The sequence below is a fragment of the Schistocerca nitens genome, chromosome 4, assembly GCF_023898315.1.
Source record: "Schistocerca nitens isolate TAMUIC-IGC-003100 chromosome 4, iqSchNite1.1, whole genome shotgun sequence".
In the NCBI taxonomy this organism is placed as follows: Eukaryota; Metazoa; Arthropoda; class Insecta; order Orthoptera; family Acrididae; genus Schistocerca; species Schistocerca nitens.
The window spans coordinates 346201903-346213144 of NC_064617.1; positions in this window are offsets into that span (position 1 = coordinate 346201903).

The following is an 11242-nucleotide window of genomic DNA, read 5'->3' on the forward strand; positions in this document are numbered from 1 at the left end:
TGTGTGTGTGGTGTTCTTAGCATAAGTTAGTTCAAGTAGTGTGTAAGTGTAGGGACCGATGACCTCAGCAGTTTGGTCCCTTAGAAATTCACACACATTTGAACATTTTTTTCTGATAATATCGAACATCTTGCAGCAATTTTACATTGTCGAACGCCTTTTCTAGGTCAACAAACCCTGTGAATGCCTCTTGATTTTTCTTCAGTCTTACTTTCATTATCAAGTGCACAACTACAGACCTGCCTCTCTAATCCCTTTATCTTTTCATAAGCGAAGATGATCACCTAACAGATCTTAAATTTCCTTTTCCATTCCTGTGCATAGTATTCTTCTCAGCCACTTAAATGCATGGGATGTTAAACTAATGTGCCGTTGCTATCGTCGGAGTTATGCGAATGATATTTTTGCGAAAGTATGAGGATATGATTCCAGTCTCATAGATTCTACACACCTCCTTGAATTGTCGCTTGGTTGCCATTTTCCCTAACGATTTTAGAATTTTCGAAGGAATGTTATCTGTGTCTTCCACCTTATTTAATCGTAAGTGTTCCAAAGCTCTGTCAGATTGTGACTGTAATACTGGTTTTCCTCCTCATCGCAGAGGCCTTCAGTGTACTTATCCTATCTATCCGCTCTCTCCTCTGCACTAAACAGTGGAATTCCTTTTGGACTCTCGATTTTGACACCTTTACTTTTGTCACCGAATGATGTTTTGGCTTTTGTACATGCTGAATCTGTCCTTCCTACGATCAATCTTTTTCGATTTCTGTACATTTTTTTGCAACCATTGCACCATAGCTTCTGTGTAATTTCTTTTTATTTCATTCCTAAGTGAATACCAGCGTTATCTTCATTCAGTGTAGGATTGACGACCGGTGTTAACTACCGTTAAAACTTTCGACTTGAAGGTCCGTGATTGATACTTAAAACTATACCTTCAGGTTTCATCCCCGACTGCGGGAAAATCTGAAGAACCAGCGTTGACTGTGGGAAACAATTTTCGTTTTTCCGATGAAGTGAAGCAAAGTTACTTAATGTCAGAACTAAAGTGAAATGTTTCGGCTGTTAACATTCCCTGCGTTAACCATTCTTATTTTCTTTCTCTGTTATGTCGTGAAATGAAAACATTCTTTGGTGGAAACCTGTAATCGTAGACATAAATACACTAGCCAAATAGTGGCAGTATTAGCGGTATTTTCCGCTATCCTTATAGTGCTACATTCTAATGTACACAATTCCCCACAGTTTATTTTTGGAGAGCCGTTTTTGATGTATAAGGAATGGCATAATGAGTCACCTTGTTTAAAGAACTTTTGTTAAGATTAGGAAGGAAGTATATGTAGACTTTTGAATAATTAGCTTAACTTTGAAAAGATAGGGGAAAATGTCGCAAGAATACAGCTGAAGTCCAGAACAGCATCTGGTATCTTCAGAGCTTCAAAGGAGTTTCATGGTCGTTATTTAGAACCTGCTGGTTGTTTTGACAGCATTGTTGACTGTTAGAGGAGCAAAATTCGTTAGGTGATTCCCCTGTGTTAACTAAAACATTTTGAAGTACGGAATTAATCATTTTCTCCAAAGGATTTTAATCACGTGCTAGCCAGAATACCTTTCTGTGGGCTACGCTGTTTTGCAAAGCGTAATATTGGCTTGTGTTACCGTGGTAACGTGACAGCTGAGCGCTGCAAGAGTATCAGTCCACAATTAATACCGTGTCAATTTTTGAGTAATTACGATACAAGCATTAGACGAAGCCCGAGGTACCAGTCATGCTAGGGAACTGTATCACTTGAGCGATCTACGTGCTTTATGTGAAGAGGTGCATCTAGGACCAATGTGATCAAACATCGACCTCAAACAGTAAATAAACCAAACTTTGGCGTAATAACTTCCAGTAATAAAGAAGAAAAATTAAGAGTTAATAACTCTTAGACATCGGTTTCGTTAAACACACTTCATATGAGCTTCACAAGGATAGGGAGTGTCAACAAACCACAACGTTTTTTAAATCAATTATCATTGCCACAGATGACTAAGAGAAATTACGGAAGACGTTAATCTTGATACCGGACGTGAATTAGAATTCTGCTGTTCCCGAATTCGATTCGGTTATTTTTAGGAACTGCTACACTTCTCTCGGTAGTTACCCAACAATCAAATCGGATTTAAAGAAACTAATTCGGAACAGACTCTGTTAACGAATGGACTGGTTGTGAAGTGGCAGATAACAACGGTTTCGGCATTTTCCTTTATAACGAATATGGTCTGGTGTGCACATACATGAACCAGGTAGCATTGTCAGTGAGCAGCAATTAAAATATGCTTCAGCCAGTCTCTGCTTTACTTTAAAGACTCATTTTATAACGTTGTAACAAGGCTTCGATGTCGCATTTATCTGAGCCGTCGATGCTTGACAATAATTTAGTGTGCTGTGATAAAACTACTGAGTAATGTGCTCGCGTATCAAAGTTCCAAGGACTTCGCGATTATAAAGCTCGTTGCAGACGATATTCAGCAATTAGGTTATCTTCAGACAGTGTAACTTGCGGTTTGTTCGATTCCAGTAACTGTACCAAAGAAATCAAACCCGTTGTAATTCTTCAGTCACTGTATCTGCTTCTACAGAGCTGTTATCGTTTTTTTCCGGCAGATTTTATTTTTATGCTGCTGAATCGTCTGTTCTGATACACTCTGCTCATTTCACCATAGTTGATTCTGTATTTCCTCTCCGTTTCCTGCACATACATTCTCCTTTTTGAAACTGTTCACACACTGATTATGCAACATGTTTCCTGCGATGTTTGCAAGACTGCTTCCGGGTACTGTAGGTGGGCAGTGTGTGCAATGTGTTCGCAGTATGTTGCGAATGTGTTCGAAACGGCTATCCATAGCAGTGTCGGTACAGGTAAAAGGATACAGTTTTTAGCCAGCAATTGCACATGACTTCTGCACGACGATGCCTTACGTTTTTATGTAGAGATCCGAAGCCGTCGAGGGAGTGTTGTGATTGTTGATGGCTGAAATGGTTCAGATGGCTCTGTGCACTATGCGACTTAACTTCTGAGGTCATCAGTCGCCTAGAACTTAGAACTAATTATACCTAACTAACCTAAGGACATCACACACATCCATGCCCGAGGCAGGATTCGAACCTGCGACCGTAGCGGTCGCTCGGTTCCAGACGCCCCTAGAACCGCACGGCCACTCAGGTCGGCGATTGGTGATAACGTATTGTTTAAAAATATATGTATGTCAAAAGTGTGGCGATGTGGTGGGGTATCGACAAGTACAGATTGCCCTATCACATTCGCTAGGAGCAAAGCAGACGGTGATGAAACTGTTAGAGAAGTGATAATATATAATGAATGGTACCTGCGTCATTGTAGAGTGATATAAAATAAAAAATCGATGGTATATGCTGACTGTGTGTGATGGTGTACGCTTCTTATATACTCGCCAGGGTTTCAAAATGGAGGATGACATTATAATGAAGTAATAGAAACCAGCATTGCTTCCATATTAGATTCCGTAGGATATCATTCTCGCCAGTTCTACAATATTTTTTACACTACGCATTTCTCTTCTCCTGCTTAAATCACGAATGTTCGTAGTGCAACATCACACCCGAAATATACAACCAGCCCACTAGACATAATGTAGCAGACGATGCGAATACACGTGGAAAAGTGTTTGCCTTCAATGTGAGGAGATCTTACAAAGAAACTCAGTTGCAAACATGCTTCCAGTGGCAGAATGTATAGACTATTTCCAGCTGTCCCGCTTGATGGAAGGCCAGTAGCTGCAGGTCCGCCACCCCCTTCCCTCCTCTTCCAGCTGCTGTCGTCACGCTCCAGATCCGCGCGGCTTCACTCCTCACACACGACACGCAGAGCCAGTCTTCCCTTGCGCCACGCCGCAGAGTCGTAACCGGGCCACGGAGACAGTTGCCGGCCTTGACCGCTGCCGTCCATTGGCGTCTCAGATCGCCAGCTGGCCGGGGAAATCCGCCGACCGGCGGATGAACCAGTACTGTTACCACCTTTTGTTTTCCACGTTATTCTCCTTTTTTCCTTTGGAAGTTTCCCCAAGACCTTCGGGAAATTATTTTATTGGGCAGTTGCCAACACATCCATAAAGGTGTCCGAATGCTTGAAGAACAGATACACTGGGTGATCAAAAAGTCAGTATAAATTTGAAAACTTAGTAAACCACGGAATAATGTAGATAGAGACGTAAAAATTGACACACAGGCTTGGAATGACATGGAGTTTTACTAGAAGCAAAAAAAAAAGTATTGCTAGACGCGTGCAAGATCTCTTGCGCGCGTCGTTTGGTGGTGATCCTGTGCTCAGCCGCCACTTTCGTCATGCTTGGCCTCCCAGGTCCCCAGACCTCAGTCCGTGCCATTATTGGCTTTGGGGTTACCTGAAGTTGCAAGTGTATCGTGATCGACCGACATCTCTAGGGATGCTGAAAGACAACATCCGACGCCAATGCCTCACCTTAACTCCGGACATGCTTTACTCTGCTGTTCACAACATTATTCCTCGACTACAGCTATTGTTGAGGAATGATGGTGGACATATTGAGCATTTCCTGTAAAGAACATCATCTTTGCTTTGTCTTACTTTGTTATGCTAATTATTGCTATTCTGATCGGATGAAGCGCCATCTGTCGGAAATTTTTTGAACGTTTGTATATATATATATATATTTTTTTGTTCTAATAAAACCCCATGCCATTCCAAGAATGTGTGTCAATTTGTACCTCTCTATCTATATTATTCCGTGATTTATTCAGTTTTCAGATTTATACTGACTTTTTGATCACCCGGTACATAAACAGTCTACCAGGGAGGGTCAAGAGCCATTAGATTGATCACTGAAAAACACTGCTGTCGCAAGGGAAATGCATCGTTAAACGATCGTGAGGAAATGTCTCTTAGGTTTTTTAAAGATATCCACTCACTGTAACGAATCGCAACTCTTTAAATGTGGATCACAAGATTAATGGCAAACTTCTGGAGACCGTCGCATGGTTTAAATATTTGGGTGTAAGAATATTTTAGGATAGCCTTTACCCTGGCAGTTATTGATGTCGATCTAAACTACTGCCTCGTGATGGCTGGGTGTTGTGTGATGTCCTTAGGTTAGTTAGGTTTAAGTAGTTCTAAGTTCTAGGGGACTGATGACCACAGATGTTAAGTCCCATAGTGCTCAGAGCCATTTGAACCAGCCATCTAAACTACAATTTTGTTTTTACTGTTCTATTTATTTTATTTCCGATACGCGTTCCAGAGGTTATATCTGTGTGATCAGGTGGATTTATGTGAATTAGTGTGTTGTGTGTACGACTTAATGGTTGCCTGCGGCACTGTCTAATAGCAGAAGAGAAAACGAAACACTATTTTAGTACAAGGCTCAAAGCTTTATGCAGACATCTGATTCTAAAGATAATCAGAAATATAAATGTGAAATCAAAATAATGGTCAGAAAGCAAAAATGGTTCAAATGGCTCTGAGCACTATGGGACTTAAGTTCAGAGGTCATCAGTCCCCTAGAACTTAGAGCTACTTAAACCTAACTAACCTAAGGACATAACACACATCCATGCCCGAGGCAGGATTCGAACCTGCGACCGTAGCGGTCGCGCGGTTCCAGACTGTAGCGCCTAGAACCGCTCGGCCACCCCGGACGGCAGGTCAGAAAGCACATGCCACTCCTTTGTGCTGTTACATCATATTCACTTCATAAACGCTGAAGCAAGCAGAGGTGTCGTCTAGAATTTCATAAATGCGAAGAACATATAAAATACTAATGTTGCCAACAGTGGCAAAAGCAAAATACTACTTTGGAACACGTCACAAGTGTTCTGTTTTTGTTATTGTTCGCAACATTATCATTTTATATGTTCTTTCCACTTATTAGATTCTAGATGCCAACTTTATTTATTTTACTGTTAGAAAAGTGTATGTGATTATGTATGTGACGTAACATAACAGAAGAGGAGCTTGTGCCCATTGGAGGTATTTTTTCTTGTGTATTTATATTTTCGTACATCTTTACAATTAAAAACCTCCCCAAAACTTTGAGCTATGTACTACAGTAATGCATTGTTTACTCCTTTTCTGGACAGTGTCACAGGTTATCAAAAATTCGTACACACAACACATACTCGTACATGTCGTATTAATTCACATAAATCCAACTGTTGGAGGTTTGAACCTCTGAAACGCATAGTGGAAACAAGCTGCACTGTGACTGGTAGCAGGAAAATTTTAGTTGTAATACTATGGAAGTCAAACGTGAAAGATGAACAGTTAAGACAAACGCTATGTGAGACCTCTGGTTTTTTCCGGCATGAATGATTGTCTGACGTCCAACCGTATTCTTAATTCTTTTTTGCACGATGTTTCGGCGACTGTCACCGTCCTATTAGAGTGCAGCGAGCTGTGTTGTTATGCGTATTCACTGCACGTAAAGAGGACTGGGTCAGTCGTCCAAATATCCCGCAGCAAAATGGAATCAGCAACATGACTGAACTCCGGAAAAAACAGAAGTTTTTGTAATGTGTTGCTGCAGAAGGTTGTAGATCGGATGACTAATGAAGGGGTATTGAATCGAATCTCGGGAAAAAAATTATGGAAAAACAAGAATAAAAGAAGGGGTCCATTGACAGGACAGGTCCTGAGGTATCAAGTTTGATAGTGGATGGTAGTGTGTGTGTGTGTGTGTGTGTGTGTGTGTGTGTGTGTGTGTGTGTGTATGTGTGTGCGCGCCATTGTAGAGGTATTGTTTTTGATTAGAGTGAGCAGGTACAAGTAGATGAAGGTTGCAATAATTATGCAGGGATGAATTGCTGAAGTGAGATCAGCGTGCAGAGCTGCACCAAGCCATTCTTTAGATTGAAGAAGAAGAAGAAGAAGAACCTTTGTCCGGTCAAGGAATGGCGACAGGAGCGGCGCGGGGGGATGCAGCCCCGCCTCCCTCCTGCCGGCTGGCCTGCGTCCGTGTTCTGCGCTTCTGTAAAGCCAGAAGTGACATAATTGTCATAGGGATCGCCGATCCCTTTTGGTGTTGTGATGGTCGTGTATCAGGATGAGTCTCTTCACTCATTGCATAACAAAAGGAAACTACGAGCAACGCACAACACAGAGGAAAGCGGAGTACCCAAAACATTCGGGAAGGCTACCTAAAACTGCTTGTTGACGTTGGAAGTGCCATAAACGTGGTACCACGAACCGATCTCTGTCAGTACCCTTAAGCAACAATAGCTCAAAACAGCCCCCCCCCCCCCAAACAGATTATCACGTTAAATGGTCCGCATTACACTGAACAAGGTGTAATCATTTGAAAGGAAGACGAATGGAAAACTAAGATTCGTTGTAACGTTTCTTATGGAAGTGCAGAGCATCTGTAAAGGAAATCGCGTACAAAGATGCAAGTGCAGATAATTCTCGAGTACTGCTCCTGATTTTGAGTTCTTATTTATGTAGACATGACAGCAGAGACCGAACTAATTCAAGAGACCCACAGCCAGGTTAGCTGTGTTGTAAACAGACTCTCGAAGAGTAATAAGAAATTGTCGCGCTATATTCAGTCATTTTATTATATTTTCTTTATAGTGTTCCAATACATATTATACGAAAATCGGAATTGTGAGTGTATAAAGCTCGCTAACGCTTGGGATAATTAAATATCGACTTAGGCATCAAGCGAACAAAAATTGCCTTGTTCTTCAGACCTCAACAATTTATCTTTCCGATTCCGAATATTAGTTACGCTACTGAGTCAGATTTAATATTAATATTAAAAGTCTGCAGAATCAAAGCAAAAATTAGTGGCGACAGAAATGCGCATTCCATATGTTCAGCTGGCACTCTATTACCGCTGCACATGGATTGTAAAAACTGTACAAAAAGAAAAAAATACAAGAAAACTATGCACCTAACAACAGGCGGGACCGCACCCTCCTTCGTCTTATCTCTCCCTAGCCTCCCATAGCTTCCTCACATTTTGCCATAGAAGACTCATCAGAAAGCAAAAATTGCTGCATTATTACCACTATTCCGCATTAACCAGCACTCTGTGTTTGCCAGCAACGCTGAAAGGTGACTTCGACTTCATGGAAGAATGTATATGAATCAGAGAAAAAACTTCACAGTTCTGGGTAGTCGGAAAATTCACGTACTTGTGATGTATTCACAGAACTGGTTTTGGCGAGCTGAGTGAATGACGATGTATTGTTATATACATTATTGATCGAATGTCTCATGTGGAAAAGATGACCTTCTCTCGGCTGGGGAGACGTTTACTTCTCCTTGCGAAGGGAAAGCAGGCACATAGTCTCTGCCTGCATAGTGGCCAGGCGTAATGCTTTCTTTATCTTCTTGTTTCTCCACTCCAACTAGTACTCAGCAACAGGAAACAAAGTGGCCACTTGTTACAGCTGCCGACGATTGGAAAACTAACTTACTAACATGGAGGTTTTATTCCAGAATATGATCGAAGCTGGGATAAATGCACAGTTTGAGCAACGTGAGGACAGTGGGTACAATAAACTAAAATGACTAACATAATAACTAGCCAGACATATGTAAAACAGAATTTTTTTTCAATAAACAATGAAACTGATCCAGAAAGGGAACTCTGGCAGAATGTAGTACCGTTTACTGAACAAAACTTGCCAGATCCTAGTGATGCTCGGCCCTCTGTCTTCGTTTGCTGTTTAAAACATTCGAAGGTGCCTCTTTATGCTTCAACAGTGTTGCGCCATATTTTATAGCTTTGAGAAAAAATAATTATGTTGAAATATAGCGGAACCGTTGCAAGTAGGGTAAATAGTAAATAAATAAAGTATCCATCCGACGTTCAAACATCATCCTGAAAAAGATATTGAAATAATAAATGAAGTAAAATTAAATGACTGGTTCAAGAGCGCCCTTACCTATGGTCAAAGAGAGGTGACGGGCGCCCCGCCTTCACCCCCCCCCCCCCACCACTCCCCTTCAGATCTCAGGTAAAGGAAACACACAGTGTTTCATGTGTTTTTTATTTCCAGAAAACTATTTAAAATTCAGTATTACACAGGTTTTTAACACGGTCAGATGTGAAAATTTTTATGGCTACATACAAGTCGCCATTCTTCTTGTAAAATATTAAAAGTAGACCATGCCCCCAGGCCTAGGCATCCCCCCGCCCCTACCTCCTCTCAAAGTATCGTATGGGCGCCCGTAACTGCTTGTGGGTACTTTCACCTAAGTATCCAGAAGTTTGAATGTAGAAAGGACAAATACGATAACGGTAGACGGAAGTGCGAATTAAATAAAATTCAGAAGTGCGAAGAGCAATGCTTAGGGCAGCAGTCTTGTCTGGGAGAAAAAAGTAAATCTAAATCTCACCTTATCCACTCAATTTTAAGTTTTTTTCTGATCGTTGTAGATCGATCATAACGAATGCTGGGATGTTTCTGTCCCAGTTACCTGCTCAACCAATCGAATGATCAATGTCCAAAAGTTCGATTATATATATATATATATATATATATATATATATATATATATATATATATATATATATATATAAGGAATGTAAATAAATGTGGTGAAAATACTGCAATTAAAAAATATTTTGGACCATTTCAGAATTATATAAACGTCTTTTTTTTTTATTGCGTTTCCAAGATCTGGATATTAGCTAGTTGGTGTAAGAATTGTGTAAAATGTATTTTTCTTTGTATTTCGCCAGAGCTGCAATTTATTCCTTGATTTTTTTTCAGTACTTGTTTCGAGGGTGATTGATTTTCCAAGCGGTATATGTATAAACATAAGCGATTGCGTGGACACTATGTACTTCCATTTATGATGTAGCAGGGAAGTCTTCGTAGTATGGATCTATTTGTATGCTACAGATATAATCTGTGATTACATTTTGTCATCTTAGATGGTTCAAATGGTTCAAATGGCTCTGAGCACTATGGGACTCAACTGCTGTGGTCATCAGTCCCCTAGAACTTAGAACTACTTAAACCTAACTAACCTAAGGACATTACACACAGCCATGCCCGAGGCAGGATTCGAACCTGCGACCGTAGCAGTCGCACGGTTCCGGACTGCGCGCCTAGAACCGCGAGACCACCGCGGCCGGCCATCTTAGATGAATTACTTTCAATCAGTGTACAGATTACTGCTGTTTTGTTCTGAATTATCTACACAGTGCGAAGAATTTTGTTGAAGTTCTCAATACATTTTTTAAGTTATGAAGTGCGAGTTGTTCTTGTCAGATTTCAGAGAGAACTTCAAAATTTTCAAATAGTTCGTACTGCACACGTTTGAAAAAAGCACAATTAAACGTGAAGAATGGTACAGAGCCGAAAAATAACTTTCTCAGTAGTACCGCAATCACTCTGCGGCTGACTAACGAGGACAGCCATCACCGAGGAATAACGTTTACTGCATCACAGAACGGCCGTGTGCGGCGGCAAAGGTCAGAGGACCAACGCCCTTTAGTAATAATTGCTGGCAGAATCAAAGCAGTGCAGATTATGTCCGGAGAAATATTTTCTACAGGACGTGTGAGCCATATCGAAAGCACACTTGACAGATTTGCTTACGGATCTATCCTTGGAGACGACATCCATTGTACAAGGATATTGTCTTTCCTTGGATTGCTACACATTTTGAGTTATTCGTAAATGAACGGATATGATCAAGACTGAAAGCCATGTTCGTGATCCTCAATCATATGGATCATAACCGCATTAATCACCTGTGGTATCAGTTTTGTCATTCGTAACGTGAATCCTTCACTGCCCTCTCTTGAACAACTGTCGGAAACATTGTAAACTGAACGGCTCCACGTGTCAGCGGTGTCCTGTTAATACTTTACTTAGTAACTTTCCGCTTGCCCATCTGCTAACTGCGTTTGAAACGTTGCGGATGTTTCTCGTGATGCATGATGCGTAACGTGCACCGCAAACACGTATGACGCTATACACACCTTAGTCCCCAGATGTCCTTACTTGAGAAGAGCTATTCTCAAATAACTAATTTCGTCACGAGATTAAAGGTACTAAAAACTGTTGCGTTTTAGTGCAGTTTCAGCCTTCAATAGGACTCGTCGCCACTGGTCAGGCTAGAGTGTTTCAGAACATTGACTTCAACAATTCATATTTATTGAGGAGCTCGTGCTACGAAACAGATACACGTTGCAAAATATTTACAAAACGTAGTTGTAGCTTTAT